The 18,059-nt window shown below is 40.5% G+C and overlaps 1 protein-coding gene across 3 annotated transcripts in view; it reads left to right on the top strand.

The window, feature by feature from the left end:
• ankrd11 (ankyrin repeat domain 11) overlaps window positions 1-18,059 on the top strand; it is a 115,606-nt gene that overhangs the window by 18,277 nt on the left and 79,270 nt on the right. For 2 of the 3 annotated variants that reach the window (XM_026166284.2, XM_026166297.2), the window contains exon 2: window positions 13,579-13,658. The exons of the other annotated variant lie outside the window; for it this stretch is intronic. The gene's annotated coding sequence lies outside the window, so the exon portion shown is untranslated. The remainder of the gene's footprint in view (window positions 1-13,578; window positions 13,659-18,059) is intronic. 3 annotated transcript variants of the gene reach the window in all.

Raw genomic sequence — 18,059 nt, forward strand, 5'->3', positions numbered from 1 at the left:
ACGGACCTGCAGCGCTTCATTGATTGTCGGAGCATTACGGCTACCGTAGTCTGGAGCCTCGCAGAGTGATACGTACTGTGCTTCGACGTAATATTACCGTATTGTGTGTGTATAAGGACCATAAATGGCACCTGTTAAGAGACATGGTTACGAAGCGGATTTCAAACTCAAGGGTGTCAGTCACGCAGTAGAAGTTGGGAACAGAGCAGCTGTGAAATCTGTCTTTGTTATTATGCTCAGCATCTGTTAGTTTACATTTTGACTGCACAATTATGAGCTTTTTGTTATGCACAAAAACAACATTGTTTTCTTTTATTTATGGAGCATGATTATTTAATAAATGCTGATAATTTATTTTTGAGTAATTTCTTCATGTAAATCTACGCTGTATGTAAATAAAAATGCCTGTGTGACATCTGGGACACAGTGTGACTAAGAACTCTTTTTGTTCTTAACTTATGGCTTTAAAAAAATATCGAGATATATATCTTAAATCGCCACCCAGCTAAAAAATATCGAGATATGAATTTTGGGTCATATCGCCCAGCCCTACTCTGTTGTCAGTTAATGTGTAGGTTTTAGTGCATTTGACAATGGCTCATGTCAGCTATGTGGATAATAATAATAATTCTATCACACATCAATGCTGCAATCAATGCTGCAGTTCTTTACTGTCCAATAATTGTTCTTATCATGTTATCTGCATCTTCTAGAGAGGCATGCTGTTTTATGGAGAACAGACTGCGTTTAAAGAAATCCATTTAATAACCGTGTGTAGAACTGGCAAGCTGGCTTTGTAGCTGGATATTTGATTTAGTGTATGTGTTGAGACAATGTGTGTCAGCTGGAGATATTTATTAAATGCCTGCTTTTTTACTGGCTAAGAAATGTGTGGGTGAGCGGATGGCTGCAGGCTTTTAGAACCAGCACAGTTGACTCGTTCTGTGGTGTTAGAGCATGTGCGGGTGTTTATGTACCATGTGCTGCTACTCCTCCATTTCCAATATTCATAGAGCTCTGTCTTTCACTGAAACCATGGCAACAGAAAATGACAAATGGCAGAACTGTGGAAATGCTCAGGTTGTGTGCGAGGCTTAATGGCTGAGCAAGCTTTCTCGGTTTAAACACTTTTTTTTTTTTTTTTTTTTTTTGTGTAAACTGCATCAGTGAACACCATGGCTGGCCTTTTCCTACTCTACAATCCTATTGTTTAACACGAGCGGCACAATAAATACATTTTTCATTTTGCAGTCCCATATCTTAGCTCTTTTAGTTTAGTATGTTTGCAGACAGCAGTGTGTGTAGTCCATCAGACATTGCAGTGCAATTTTCGGCTTTGTGCGTCTTTTGAAAAAGGCGAGCAGGAAATATTTGTGTTAAACTAGCCTATAGCTTTAAGTGAGGAAAAGCAATTTCTAATAAATGGAACAAAAATATTTCAGATGAACAAATAGTAAAATGCTGGTTTTCATATTACAGACTATAGATTTAGTGTGATGTGTAATGTGATCTTATTGTATGTGTTTGCAATAGAAGGATCCTGTGTGTGTGTGTGTGTGTGTGTGTGTGTGTGTGTGTGTGTCTGAAATTTTAAGCTTAAGGAAGTTGGTCCTATGAAAACCCCCTTTTAAATGGCATTCCATATCAATCACATGATATGAAGAAAGGAAGAGAAGAAACAAGTGTAGCGTAGTTGGAATGTACTGATGGAGAGAATGGGTCTGAAAGGCACTGCTGTTTTTGGCAGTTTTTTCTGGAGCATCAACCAGTGCCTCTGCTGTAAAATAGGACAGTGGCAGGCCAGCAAATCCACCCACTCCAGCCTACACCATGTTGACACCGATGTGCAGGTTTATATTGCAAAATATAGCAAGGGTTCTTAGAAGAAAACGTGTTTTGGATTTAACGTATTTGAAATCCGTCACTGTGTGAAATGGATGTATGTGACCATGACTCCCTACAGCACCTGTTTGCAATGTTGTTATGATTTTGGCAGCTGTATATTAAGAAATTATTAGGAACATAAGACTTTCCTTGCTCCTCATTTTCATGTCTTTAACTACTGAACTCTAGTAATGTTTAGTATTCATTCTGACTGCAAAAAGTGGCTATTTTTAGCTTTAGATTGGACAAATCTTGCTCAGTCTACTTTTCTCACACCCACACTTGTAACATATGAGCACAAGTTGCATGCTCTTTTATTTTTCTCCTTTGTTTATATGGATCCCTGTGATGATTAACCAGTTGAAATCCCGTGGATGTTTCACCTAGTGAGATAAGATTGTCCTCTGCCGTAATCTTTGCTCTCGTGATGAGACCTTGGATTCTATTTTAATTTTTAAAAAGCACCTCTGAAATATGAATTTCACAGCTATAGTGCTTTCATTGCGGTCCTTCATTTTAATTCTGTCTATATTAGATAAAAGGCTCACTGGAAATGATCGGTTTTTACAGTAAAACGAGAAGCATTCTTTTTCTGAAGACCACCCTGTATATGCCCTAGCTGTATATTGAGAACACATGCAACACATCTCGAGTCCAGCATTTGAAAAGATGTATTTTGAATGTGAGGATTTTTTTCCCTCAGTCCAGAGAGCTTGTTACCTTGACAACAGCAGTGGAGCCGTAGTGAAGGGAGCTGAGCGTGCGAGCGTGTGAGCTGAGCTTGCCGCGGCATGGCTGTGCCGAACAAACAAGCGCTGTCGCTAACTGTGTCACGAGTGCTGCTGCTGCTGCTGCCTTCTCATTGCAGCCCTTCTTCCCCTCCCCTCACTCCTCTTCTTTCTTTTGAAATCAGGCTTTTATATAGCTGGTTTGTTGTTCAGCTGGTCTCCACCCTTCACAGCCCTCCAACAGACTCTCCTTCTTATGTTTTCTAAAGAAGCAGTTTGTCCCAACTCCCTGCTTCCTTATTCACCCACTTATTCTGTTTATTTTTCCTCCGTTCTTCCATGCTGAAGCATGAGTGTATGTGGTGTTTATATTTTTTTATTTATTCATTTATTTTTTAAATAAAGCTTCAAATGATGGTGTATGCATTGGTGGCTCGTGCTGGAGATGTGTAGGATCGCTGTGCTCTGGTCCCTCCCTGCAGAAACCAGCCTTTATCAATAATGTAGATGTTTTTGAAGAGGAGATGTGCGGTGTGCATCTCTTTTTCTCTCTCCTCCCCTTGGCCCATCCTCCCTCCCCACAGCTGTCTACCCACACCCTCCAGTATCAGGTTTCCCCTCCAGTGCTTGCGCATAGAGGAGCAGATGACTGAATCTAATTAGTTAAAATATTACAATAAGGCCTGATACCTGATCCTTTGACATACTGCAGGCTGAACCCGGGCTGTTCTGCTGAGCTGCTGTTGCTTCATATTGTTTATCTCAAACTCGATATAACCACGGGTTTATCATCAACACCAGGCACCCTTCAGATGCTATTAATGGTTTACATGTGATGTTACGTCCATATGGGGACCCCCACCTCAAGGGCAAAGCAAGACTTTATTTCAGTACAAGCCAATTTTTTTTTTTAATTGTTTTTTTTTTTTTTTATCAGGTGTGTTTTGGCAAAATGGTGGTTGCAGATAGTTATTCCAGGGTTTCCACCAGAAAAGTCATTAAGGATTGGTGGCTGTGACTGGGAATCAGGGTAGGGTGGGTTGCAATTTAATGTAACATTCAATTACTGTGGCTTTATCCACCCGTGAAACAGTAATTGTGTGCCACTAGGGCTGCCACAAACGATTATTTTGATAGTCGACTAGTCACCGATTATTTTTGCGATTAGTCGACTAATCAGATCATCATCCATTGGACGTAAAACTACAGCTTATTGCACCAGCAGCATCTGCTCTTATATAACTATCATTAGCTTACAGCTTTAAGTGTTTAAGGTCTGTGCTAACTAAAAATAAAGACAAGATGATAGTTTATTAAATTTTAATGAAATCTGCAGATTGTTTCGGTGAAGTTTAATCAACTCCTTGCTATCTAAAATATAACGGGACACCGGAGTAAATTTTCCAGCATCTCACACTTCTGATAATCAGCTGTCTGCTTGACGTTTATTCAGCTGTGTAAGAACTATAACTTTAATCTCAGCCAAACCGATTTACTCAGGAACAAATTTACCGGTCGATCTACGTCCCTACCCTCACCTATGGCCACGAGCTGTGGGTAGTGACCGAAAGAACGAGATCGCGGATACAAGCGGCGGAAATGAGCTTCCTCCGAAGGGTGGCTGGCCTCTCCCTTAGAGATAGGGTGAGAAGTTCGGCCATCCGGGAGGGGCTCAGAGTAGAGCAGCTGCTGCTCCACATCGAAAGGAGCCAGCTGAGGTGGTTCGGGCATCTGGCAAGGATGCCCCCTGGGCGCCTCCTGGGCGAGGTGTTCCAGGCATGTCCCACCGGGAGGAGGCCCCGGGGCAGACCCAGGACACGCTGGAGAGATTATATCTCTCGGCTGGCCTGGGAACGCCTTGGTATTCCCCCGGACAAGCTGGAGGAGGTGGCTGGGGAGAGGGAGGTCTGGACCTCTTTGCTTAGGCTGCTACCCCCGCGACCCGACCTCGGATAAGCGGATGAAGATGGATGGATGGATGGACAAATAAAATACTAAAAAAAGCCAAACAATAACATTTTAAGTTATCTAAGCGACTTATATATATTTAACCTGAGTAGCGAAAGACGGCAGTGGGTTTGAAAACGATCTGCCGGGAGTCCGGTGTTCTCACGGCGCTAGTGAGCCTCGCCCCCGGCTCGCTATCGAGCTAGTGGGTAACAGATGTCTCCGAAAACGTCGGAGTGCTTTTGAAAATATGTGGTGTCTTGATAAACTGAGCAGATATTTGAGGTTTACACAGCTACATTCTCGCCTGAAAATATGTTAAACGTTTATTTTGTGACCCAGAAAGAATAATAAGAGTAACATTAAAACTAACTAGCTGCCGCCATTGTTGGAAACTGGGCTGGGCCGCGCTATGAATTCTGGGACAGAGCTTCTTCTTCTTCGGGGTTTAACGGCAGCTGGCATCCTTGTACATGCAGTGCTGCCATCTTCTGTTTCAGTCTGTTATTACACTCTTAAATCCTACTAATTCCTGCGTCTTTTGGGATCTTACAAAGCTTCAAACGACGCGTCGACTATTAAATTAGTCGTCGACGATTTTGATAGTCGACGTAATCGTGACTAGTCGACTAATCGTGGCAGCCCTATGTGCCACAGACGAAACAGCAGACACAGTGGGTGAGAGGGTGACAGAGTTTGTTGGGGGGTTTTTTACCCTTTTCCTGAACTTTGTACAGTGTGGAATTTGTGGATGTACGTGAGCAGATGTCTGTTGAACAGGTAAAACTATATTAGGTTACTAAGTGAAGAGGCTCATCTAATTGTGGCTTTGATTTAAAAAATATTTATATACATGATGCTTAATCATAGTACTTAGTACTTTCAGTTAAATGTACTAATGACTTGCCATTTAGTTTGATCACAGCTCCCTGCAGTATTGCAGCTAAAAGCTAACCCACCCTTATGAACCCTCCTTCTTCGTGAATGGTGGATCATCTAAAGCTGCAAGAATATTTTGGGGACAACTGAAAATAAGGTTTAATTAGATTTACAACATAGGGTAGTTAGTCTAATATTACTGCTTATATACAGACCATTTACCATTTGTCTCTACTGCTCTGCTATTCTCTCTGCAGTGATCCTGAAAATAACCTCACATGAATCTATGTAAAGTACCTACCTAATGTTGGCTTAGCCATAACGGTTCTAGTGTAAGTGGAGTGATTATCCACAAGACGTATGTAAATAAGTGGCCCTCTGGAATAGTGCTGGGCCATATTCCAGAGGCCGTTCATGGTAATACTGGTATAATGTTGGGCAACGATAAGAAAATGAAATATCGCGATAGAATATGGGTAAAACGCACATGTGCAGTGCCTTTGTTTTCATATGCACATGGTGGAAAAAGCGTGCCGGCGACGGAGAATGAGAAGGGCGAAAGCGGATCGGTGAATGAAATGGATGAACCAGAATTGGTTTGTAAAAATGCTGCAACTTCAGTGGTGTGGAACTGGTTTAGCGTTTGTCCGTCAGATACACAACAAAGCACTATTTTTGGTAGCGCATGCTAGCGGGCCGTCGTTATTACCGTGTTTTTTGGAAAATACAGCACACTTAAAATCAATCCTTTGATTTTTCTGAAAATCGACAGTGCCCCTTATAATCCCGTGTGCCCTATGTATGAGTTCTGGTTGTGTTTACTGACCTCGAAACGATTTTATGTGGTACACGGCGCTCGGAAATCTGTCAAATGTTTTAGTAGAACTTTGCTAAGCTACAAAGCCGCACCGCTTGATGGATTGTCGGAGCATTACGGCTATCGTAGGCAGGAGCCTGGGGGAGTGATAATATTACCGTATTGTGTGTGTGTGTGTGTGTGTGTGTGTGTGTGTGTGTGTGTGTGTGTGTGTGTGTGTGTGTGTGTGTGTGTGTGTGTGTGTGTGTGTGTGTGTGTGTGTGTGTGTATAACCTTTTTTTAAGTTTTGTGGATATTATACATGGTTATGCTGAGGATATGTCGGCCAGTTTCCACTGGAAATGCCTTTTGGTTAAACTGTCAGCAAGTAATTTGCATTTGTGCTGTTAAATTTTTATATAACTTTAATGCAGATAAAAACAGCTGTTCGTTTAAGTGAAAATACATTGATGGTGGGGGGCTTTACACTAATAAAGTTGTGGAGTTGTAAAATGTTTTGTCTAGTGTCAATTATATCGTCAGTTATATCATTATCGCAAATTTTCAAATGCATATCGTGATAAATATTTTTGGTCATATCGCCGTGCTCTACTCTGGAAGGACCTTGCTGTTTTTAGTGATTGAAATATTGATCGCATATATCCAAAAATTGTTCGTAGAGTTCTCTTTTTTTGAGACATGAAATGACAGATGGACGAACTGACCTGTTGTTTGTTGGCCATTGTGCTGGAGTTGTTTTGATGTGCAGGTCTCTATACCCAGGGATGCACATAAGTGGTCAGCAGGTGCGCATTCGCTGTCAAAATTAAAGACGCGCACCAGATAAGAAGTTGCAACGTATATTTGCGTACATAAGATTTTCTGGAGGAGGACAGTAGGGCTGCCACGATTTGTCGACTAGTCGCGATTACGTCGACTATCAAAATCGTCGACGACTGATTTAATAGTCGACGTGTCGTTTGAAGCTTTGTAAGATCGCAAAAGACGCAGGAATAATAGCAGGATTTAAGAGTGTAATAACGGACTGAAACAGAAGATGGCAGCACAGCATGTACAAGGATGCCAGCTGCCGTTAAACCCCGAAGAAGAAGAAGCAGCTGTGTCCCAGAATTCATAGCGCGGCCCAGCTTAGTTTCCAACAATGGCGGTAGCTAGTTAGTTTTAATATTACTCTTATTATTCTTTCTGGGTCACAAAATAAACGTTTAACATATTTTCAGGTGAGAATGTAGCTGTGTAAACCTCAAATATCGGCTCAGTTTATCAGGACACCACATATTTTCAAAAGCGCTCCAACGTTTTCGGAGACATCTGTTACCCACTAGCTCGATAGCTAGCCGGGGGCTAGGTCACTAGCGCCGTGAGAACACCGGACTCCCGGCAAATTGTTTTCAAACTCACCACCGTCTTTCGCGACTCAGGTTAAATATATATGAGTCACTTAGATAAATTAAAAATGTTGTTGTTTGGCTTTTTTTTTTTTTTTTTTTTTTTTTTTTGTATTTTATTTGTTCCTGAGTAAATCGGTTTGGCTGAGATTAAAGTTATAGTTTTTACACAGCTGAATAAACGTCAAGCAGACAGCTGATTATCAGAAGTGTGAGATGCTGGAGAATATACTCCGGTGTCCTGTTATATTTTAGATAGCAAGGAGTTTATTAAACTTTACCGAAACAATCTGCAAATTTCATTAAAATTGAATAAACTATCATCTTGTCTTTATTTTTAGTTAGCACCTTAAAAGCTTAAAGCTGTAAGCTAACGATAGTTATATAAGAGCAGATGCTGCTGGTGCAATAAGCTGTAGTTTTACGTCCAGTGGATGATGATCTGATTAGTCGACTAATCGCATAAATAATCGGTGACTAGTCGACTATCAAAATAATCGTTTGTGGCAGTCCATTCTGCAAAAGAAGCGTGTATGGTTGCAGGAGGTGAGCTGGCTTCAAACCAATGATGAACACACAGAGATGTGGTGCAGAATATGCCGTGAAAATCCCACTTTAGCGGACAAAAACAGTGCCTTTTATATGTATGCAAACGCGCGTTGCAACTTCTTATTTGGTGCGCGTCTTTTATTTTGACAGCAAATGCGCACCTGTGGACCACTTATGTGCACCCCCAGTCTATACCACTTCCATAAATGATATGTTCCCAAATTGTTCACATTAGAACATTTTAACGATATGTTGTTAATATAAAGTTGAGAAATTCATTGGTTTTTTTGTTTTTTGTTTTTAAAATCCAGATCTCGATGCCTGAATTTGAGCTGCTTCTGTGCATATGAGGTGCAATACTATTTGCATTAGAGCAGGGCGATATGGCCAAAAATATTTATCACGATATACATTTGAAAATTTGCGATAACGATATAACCGACGATATAATTGATGCGAGACAAAATACAACTCCACAACATTACTAGCGCAAAAAGACAACCTTCCATTTATTTTCATTTAAACAAGAAGCTGGTTTTTATGTACATTAAAGCTTTATAAAAATGTAACAGTGCAAATGCAAATTCCTTGCTGAAAGTTTAACCAAAAGGCATTTCCAGTAGAAATGGGCTGACATATCCTGAGCATAACCATATATAATATCCACTGAAGTTAAAAATAGGTGCTTTGCAACATTAAACTGCAGTGTGCAGTACGCATTTTTCGGACCATAATAATAATAATAATGGATACTTTATTGATCCCCATGGGGAAATTACTTGTTTTTCTCTGCATTTGACCCATTCACTCAGTGAAGCAGTGGGCAGCCCACTAAGCAGGCGCCCGGGGAGCAGTGTGTAGGGACGGTACCTTGCTCAGGGGTACCTCAGGGTAGCCGTTAAGTGGATTCGAACCGCCGACCTTCCGATCATGGGGCGACCACTTTACCTACTGAGCTATCCCTGCCCTAAGGTGCACGGGATTATAAGGCACATTAAGCGAAACAAAGCAGTCAGATAAATCAAACTTTATTAAACTCATTCTTCTTGTTTCCTCCACTTCTGTACCATTGATTCATTAATGTTGAATTCTCTGGCAGCTGCTCTATTCCCATGTTGTTGCAGTATATTAATGACTAACCTCGTATTGTGGATGGATTATTTCAGTTGTTCTCCTGACTGAAGTTTGGTCCGTTTACAGCATCCTGCCATGCGATTGCATTTGTCTCTAACCATGAAGAACCTTCACGTTAACTTTTATAAGTGGAAAAGTGTTAGTGTTCGTCCTCCAGCTTCACTGTTTATGTTATGCTAACATAGCTGTGTCGCTAGCGATCACGTAGCACATCATTATATACCAGCTAGCCCAACTTCAGTAACCCTACAAACGTCACTGCTGTTTAGTTTCCTGTCTTCATTTATGTTGGAAGTGATAGCAGAGCTGTACGTTTGATTTTTTTCAGAAATCTCTCAGTCAGAACATGCAATATCATGCTTAGGTAACTAGCGAAACTAGCGAGCTAACTTCCGCTAGCTTCCTGCTAACTTCTAACTCCGTTAAATGTAATAACTTTTGTTTTCATGGATGCCTGGAAGTTAAACTTTATAGTTACACCTGGTAAAGCAGCAATGCTGATCGTTTTATTAAAGATGAAAGAATTTAGACAGTTTTTAACTCTAAGTGATGCTGCAGTGTTGTTTGACCTGAAGTATACGGAGTTTAGGACCCAGATTACTCCCAGATTTAAGAGCATCTTAGTCCGACAAATACGACAATAACAACGGCCGCTTGCATGTTCTGCAAAAAAATGTGCTTTGTTGTGTATCTGACGGACAAACACCAAACCAGTTCCACATCACGGAAGTTGCACCATTTTTACAAACCAATTCTGGTTCATCTGTTTCACTCAACAATCGGCCATGTGCGTATGAAAACAAAGGCACTGCGCATGCGCGTTTTACTCCCATTCTATCGCGATATTTCATTTTCCTATCGTTGCCTAACATTATACCAGTATTACCGTGAACGGTATAATATGGCCCAGCCCTAATTTGCATACTGCTTTTTGGTTATTTCTTTGTCTCTGATGATCTAAGTCTCCATACATAGCTCTTGAGATGTCTGTTTTTTTTGTCAGATGCACTAGCATTGGTTCACCCCATTCCATGTGTTCATTATTTCTAGTTTTTGCAGTACAGCATCTGTGATATCAAAGAAAAACACAACTTTTTGTTTCAGTCTCTTACCTCGGTAAAGTCCTGCAGTATTTCTGGTCTGAATGCCCTTGCACGATGCCTATGTGGCCTGTGACACTCTTTATGAAATCAGACAAGGGCCTGAGCTGTTGTTCCAGGTTGACTTTCAGCTGCCTCTGATCTGCTCTATGATAGGACAGCCAGACACAGAGCTGACTGAAGAGGTGCGTTATAGCCTTGGGGAGCACTGTTGAGTTTGTGTTTTATGGTCCAGACTTCTGATGGAAAACAAGTAGTGATTCAGGTTTGCAGAAAGTGAAGCAAAAAGATATCTGTGCCCTGAAACCTGTGTTAAATCTTGCCTGTCCTCCATAATCCCAAAACATCCAGAGAAGGCCTTTCTCTTTACACAAAGAGAACACGCACTTCAGGTGCCATTAGTGGTCATTCACATGGAACTGTTGGTCTCTGTCCTCACTGCACACAGTGAGTCTAGTCTTAAGTTTAAACGGCAGGACATTTGCAGTGTTGATACAGCTGATGAGATGGTTAGGTAAGTAAAGCTCTCTAAACTATACCTCTGTCTTTTTTTCTTTCTTTATTTTGCTGCAACCAAATGTTTGAGGCGCAGTTCTATTCTCCAAGCTCCAGTGAAGAGATTTATCTCTTTCATCAGTCATAGTCTGTCAGCATCAAAGACGGGCTCTGATTCTTGTTGAAGGTCACCATTAAAACCAGGGCTGGTCTCACTAGCTCGCTCACCTTGGAGCAGGATTTAGAAAGGCTTGTAGAAGTGCACACATGTTGTAGCTTATTGCACCGTGCCTCACATATTCTTCTGTTCCTCGCTGACATGTGACCTGCAGTGCTGCAATAAAGTTGGTGAAGAAATCTGAAAAACACTGCTGATATTTCAGCAGCTTGATAATGGTGACAGTGAAGATGCAGAAGTGAATATGCAGACCTGTTGTCATGGTGATGCAGAGCTAGAAATGTCTTCTAATTATGCATGATCATGTTAAATGTTTGAAGTCAGCTCTGCATAGTTTGAAGGTGAGGCTTTTTACGAAGAGGAGTTAAGTGGAGCCACACTTTAAGCAGGTGTTTCAACCTGTTGACCTGTATTAGTATAGAAACAAATCTTACACAGTTGTATAGAAAACATAGAAACGTGTCAGCGTTTGGAGACTTCTGCAGTCAAAAGTTAGGCTTTTATGGGACTCATGTCAGTCGGGTTAATGTTTTGTCTAAATTTGCCTGTTCAGTAGATTTTGTGGGTGTGCAGCACATATGCGTCACTCTCTCATGCTCTCCTGGTGTAGCTTAGTCAACGCTCTTTATCTAAGACGAAAGCATCAGTAAGAAGTTTGTCGGTTCCAGTAGGTAAACAACCGTTCCACCTTGGTGTTAGTTGGCTTTTGTTCCCTGAGCAATGCACACATATTTTGTGATTCTCACCGCAGATTTCATGTGAGCTGATTTCATAGGCTGTGCACAAAGATGATGATCCATTTTTCTTTCTTGCTTATTTCATTGGCACCTGTTTGACTATCTCCCTGAAGATGGATATCTGTCGTCTGTTCTGCACCGTAGTTGAACTTCTTATGTCACTCGTATTTCCTTAGCAGTTTCTTCTAAAAGAATTTGTGCAAAGGGACAGGTCGGCTGTCTTTTTTTTTTCTGTTTAACAGAGTATAATTAAAATATAAAACACTGCTCTCTTTGACATACTCTGCAATACAGGCTAAGCAGAATAAAATATGCATGTCCAGAAGCATTTTGTAGAAAGCTGACAAAAAAATCTCAAATCTTACAAAGGTCTCTGGAGAAGGTAGTAGTGGTTGAATCACGCTCAAAACAAGTTGTTTGTGCAACACGTTGTCTGACTTGGTCAAACAGTACAAATAGCTGGTCTGAGTTGTCATGCTGAAGGGGAAAGGAATGGGGATATTATTTTTATTTTTTAATTTATTTTTTAACAATAAGGGAACATATTTTCATTGTCTCTGGAGTGACACAATGCAGTGTTTTACTATATTGTACAGATAACAGTTGTTAAATTTCAAACACTTTTACTCTTAGTAATATGGTGTGTTAAGCACTATAATGTGACTCGACCGATTAACCTTATCTACCAAAGTTGGCTTTGGTTTCATCGTTATGGTCTTTGTCAGTTGGTTTTTTGTTGGCGGGTTGTTTTTTTTTGTTTTGTTTTGTTTTTTTGGGATCAATAAAATGGATTGTCCTTATCCTGTATTACAAACTCTGGGAGGGTGGTGTTGTACTCCCTGTCTGGATTGTAACAATCCATCAATCCTGTACTTCCCACTGGGAAAGCCCCCACAGGTTCCACTCCAGTACAAACACAAATGCACATCTAACCATCATCCTCCTTACCACTCAGGCCCTCCTAGGGAGGTCTGACCTTAATCCTGTCTTGCATTCACACTTGCCACCCTGCCTGTGCTAAAACTGAAAACAAGATGCTATTGAATTTTTCCCTTTAGCCCTGTTATAATGCATTAAAGCATATGAAATGATGTAATACGTGTGGGTTCAGATTGGAGTTTTGTCCCAAAATCACCGGAATGCCAAACCCAACACTGGGCCCCTGTTAAATACCCTCCCATGTCCCGCTGCCTAAATCCTGATAAACCCTTGTCCTCATTGTGTGGTTGGACTGGGGGCAGGGCCAACAGCAGTACACTGACTTCAGGATTTCTCTTTATGCCATTACTCGTTGACCTGTCTCTGACGTATTTCATATAGTCACTTGTTGTTCAGAGGTTGAATTTTTTTTCCCCAGACTTGCAAACCATACAGTCATAAAAAGGATACTGGTGCATGGAAATTCAAATTGCGTGGACATGACATGTCCAGGCGCGGAAGGTTAAGGATAAGGAAAAGTTTATCTTTGTAACATATTGAAATCACTTTGAAGTACATGAGGTAACATGTTTTTGATAAGACAAAGATGGGAGTATCTAGTGTTTAGTTGGAGGAGCAAATGTGGGGACAAAATGCTTCACTGCTTTTCTCAGTTAAATAACTAAGAGATCCTTTGAGGATAAATTTTACCCTCTCCGTCCATCTGAATGTGTTGCATAAAAATGTGAGACTGTTTGTGTTTTTCTGTTCAATAATTTTATATATATTATATATATATATATTTTTTTTTTATCCTTTTTCAGAATTCGTGGATTCTGCAGCAGCAGGTGTATTTTCTATTTGGATTTTAGCCCACTGACATTCTCCTACAGCCATGGAATCGGTATGTTGACACAAATAATTTTTTACTTGGTCTTTTTAGGCCTCTTTCACTGAACCTCTACTAGCGAGAAGTTTCTTCTTAAAAAGATGTTTTATGGCTGTTTGTTTCTTTTGAGGGCTTTTTGGGATTGGGATGCATGTTGTGTGCAAAGACATTCTTTACGAGGAGAGCACAGGAATCAAATGATATTCACATGGAGAAGTTTTCAGGTGTTTGCTATGGATTGAAGAGTTAGCTCTGAATTGACCTCTCTTTAGTTTAGGTGACCCTATATTCATAGCTTGTTCTCCTGAAGTTCTTGACTAATTTCATTGTGATATATTTGTAGAGCCCCCCAAGAATTAGATTTGGATATTTTGCAAGTAAACTTGTTTGATATGATCTTGTGTAAAACCAGTTTCTATTAAAGAAAAATGAAAAAATGGATAACTCCAGCTCTGGTGCGGTGTGACAGTCTCTCCGTGTTATTCCCAACATGCCCTTTACTATCAAACATCCATTTTGAAATCCAGGTATAACCAAATAAGCTAGAGTAATAATTCTTTTGGCATCTAAAACCAGACGAATTGGACTTAGATATACCGGATTTAACATGTCCCAGACCACTGTTTTCTTCCATTTGGGGGTAGGGCTGGGCCATATCATACCGTTCACGGTAATACTGGTCTAATGTCGGGCAATGATAGGAAAATGAAATATCACGATAGAATATGGGTAAAACACGCATGCGCAGTGCCTTTGTTTTCATACGCACATGGCGGAAAAAGCGTGCCGGCGACAGGGAATAAGAAGGGCGAAAGCAGATTGTTGAATGAAACGGATGACCCACACTTGGTTTGTAAAAATGCTGCAACTTCAGTGGTGTGGAACTGGTTTAGCTTTTGTCCATCAGATACACAACAAAGCACTATTTTTGGTAGAGCATGCTAGCGGGCCGTCGTTATTACCGTGTTGTTTGGAAAATACAGCACACTTAAAATCAATCCTTTGATTTTTCTGAAAATCGACAGTGCCCCTTATAATCCTGTGTGCCCTATGTATGAGTTCTGGTTGTGTTTACTGACCTCGAAACGATTTTCTGTGGTACACGGCGCTCGAAAATCTGTCAAATGTTTTAGTAGAACTTTGCTAAGCTACGAAGCCGCACCGCTTGATGGATTGTCGGAGTGTTGCGGCTATCATCGGCAGGAGCCTCGCGGAGTGATACGTACTGTGCTTCAGCATAGTATTACGGTATTGTGTGTGTATAACCTCTTTTTAAGTTTTGTGGATATTATACATGGTTATGCTGAGGATATGTCCTCCAATTTCCACTGGAAATGCCTTTTGGTTAAACTGTCAGCAAGGAATTTGCATTTGTGCTGTTAAATTTTTATATAACTTTAATGCAGATAAAAACAGCTGCTCGTTTAAGTGAAAACACCTCGATTTTTTTTTAATATTTGTTTTGCACGAATAAAGTTGTGGAGTTGTAAAGTATCTTGTCTAGTGTCAATTATATCGTCAGTTATATCGTTATCGCAAATTTTCAAATGTATATCGTGATAAATATTTTTGGTCATATCGCCCTCCTAATTTGGGTTTGCAAAAATCACATAAAAAGTGCATGGAACAACAAAAACATAATCCAAACAGTTTATCGATCTGATCAGCTGTTCAGAGCACCTCCTACATTGGCATATACGGCATCAAGTTGTCAGCATGAACTAGGGCTGCTCAATTAATCGAATTTTAATCACGATTATGATCTGGGCTTTCAACGATCATTAAAAATGACTGAGCCGATTATTAGCCCCTCCCTAATTTATCCGCGACACCTTAAAGGCCGGTCCGTGAAAATATTGTCGGGCATAAACCGTCCGTGGCGCAAAAAAGGTTGGAGACCGCTGATTAAGAGGACCCGAGGGAAGCCCGGAAAGCTAAGCAGAAGTTATTTGGAGAGTGACTGCCGTTGGTTGAAAAGAGAGTTTTAAAAAAAAAAAACTTCAGTGGTGTTGCACACTATTTTATATTATTTTTTAAAGTCATTGTTAACCCTTTAAAGCCGGTCAGAGCAGCACGCTCCGTTTTGCGTAACTATTTTTAAATCCCTGTAGAACCTGAACCGTGTAAGCTAGCGCAATAATTTGTTTTGCATATGAAACCGGAGGAGTTGTACTTACATCTTATGCCATCAGCTTGTCCTCGGTCACGGTTTCCTTCCACATAAAGCTTTGCAAAAATTGCATAAAAAGCGCTTGCAGGAACAAAAACATAATATTCCAGAAACACGCTTTGCCGTTCCTATCAGCTGTTCGTAACACTTCCCACAGTGAAATGATGCACATGCTGTTTTCTTTGCAAATTTGCATCATAGGATTGTTTTTTGTTTTTCCTGCAGTATATAAAAATTGCTGTATCTCCAAAATAAAACTATGAAGACACTCAAAATAAATTTCCTGTGGTGGGAAACTATTTTTTGCAACTTTATTGTATTTAAAGTTTTGAGGGATAAGCCTCTTAAATTTCTCCAAGTAGAAATATATGTAAACAAAACAAAAGCGATTTTCAATTTTTTTTGTAGTTTATTGCACTTTTTTGCAATTTATGTAATTACTATGGACTTAATGCATACATATTATTAAAATATGGGCTATAACAGTTGTGTTGATGTATAGCAACTTGAAATGCTCCCACAAATGGCACTACAGCATGTAAAAAAAATAATATAAGCTCTGGTGGACTCGGTTCTATGGTAGGTCTTAAAGGGTTAAATAAATATCGTCAAATAATCGTGATCTCAATTTCAGTGAAAATAATCGTGATTATCATTTTTGCCATAATCGAGCAGCCCTAGCATGAACCTCCATGTGGTTTCATGCTCACCGCTAACTACAAAAATAGGAAAAGATGTCATTTTCATGGGATTTGCAGTTTTTTATTTCCCCTGAAGCCTATTAAAGCTCCACTGGTGCTATGGCATCATCATATGGTATGTTTTAATGCGTTACTGACTAAATTGAAATAAACATCACAATTGTGTTAAGTGTTTCTATGAGGGCAAACATGTTTTGTTGCAGTGCAGCTTATATACTTACCAATGGTTTGTTTTATTTTTAGAAAGCAAACTTTGTTATTCAGAATTTTCACTTTGGCTGCAAATATATATCAGTTATAAAATGCTCTTTTTTTCTACTTATCATTAGACCCTTTACATGCACATATGTGCCTAAATGCTACAAGTAGTTGGATTTACTCTGTATTGTTAGGCATGCATGAGACTGTGCAGGAGATGCTTGTACCAACAGGCAGGCTGAAAGCTCAGCAGCCCCTGAGCTCTATCCATTGGAATGCATGTATTAAGAATAGGGCTTAGTGCAAGCCTAACCTCTGCTTTCCTGTCCCATTGTCAAAGGCTGTGTGTGTGTGTGAGACTGTAAAAAAGTAGGTCACAGCTCATGTAGTGCAGAACTAGCATGTGTCCAACAAAAGCCCTCCGTTACCCTCTATCTGTCTCACTCACACATGCATTGCACACGCACAAACACATCTTTATGTTTGATTAATGCGAGTAGCTGAGAGCACAACCCATTTTACTGTACTTCTATCAACAAACACGCACTGCCTTGTGGCAGGAAATGCAGTAAAGTTGGTAGCAGTTAAATATAATTCACAGATGAGATTGAAATGAAAGGGCAAAAAATAGTTGGTTTTGTTTTTTTAACTCAGCTGCTGAAGGTTCAGCGTCTGGACTGTCTGCACTGCCCGACACCCAACAGCTGCGAGGCTGCCTATGCACCTCTTCTGCACAAATTCATCTCTCTCTGTTTCCTCCCCATCCGCCTCTCTCGCGTCCCTGCGCCTGTGGCCGTGCACTAGCAAGAGCAGCTTCTGTTTACCTCTCCGAGCTGCCTATATCTGCTTACTGTCAGTGGAAACCAAGGAAACTGATCACAAAGCTTATTATCGTACCAGGAGTGGAGCTCTGTGTGTGTGTGTGTGTGTGTGTGTGTGTGTGTGTGTGTGTGTGTGTGTGTGTGTGTGTGTGTGTGTGTGTGTGTGTGTGTGTGTGTGTGTGTGTGTGTGTGTGTGTGTGTGTGTTGCCACTCTCCTCCTCCCTCTCCTCATGTGATGCTGGTCACATGGTTTCCAGGCAAGCAGCTCAGTAAATCAGAATCAGACTTTTATTTTTAACCGCTTTAAATCCTCCACCTGGTCTCCGTGGTTAGCAGAATTGACTGAGGTTCCTGGTGATTACTTGTTCTTTTCTCTGCCCTGTGTGTTTATTATTACCAACATGACTGTTTTGGTGTCATGTCTGCATGAGTTGTCTGCGTGAGTTTTATGTGGGGTTAACAGTGATCTGCTCGTACAAATGGTACAGACATCATTTTAGCGTTATCTTTTCTCACATTCATTTTT

This window comes from Astatotilapia calliptera, chromosome 1, assembly GCF_964374335.1.
Source record: "Astatotilapia calliptera chromosome 1, fAstCal68.1, whole genome shotgun sequence".
Classification (NCBI taxonomy): domain Eukaryota; kingdom Metazoa; phylum Chordata; class Actinopteri; order Cichliformes; family Cichlidae; genus Astatotilapia; species Astatotilapia calliptera.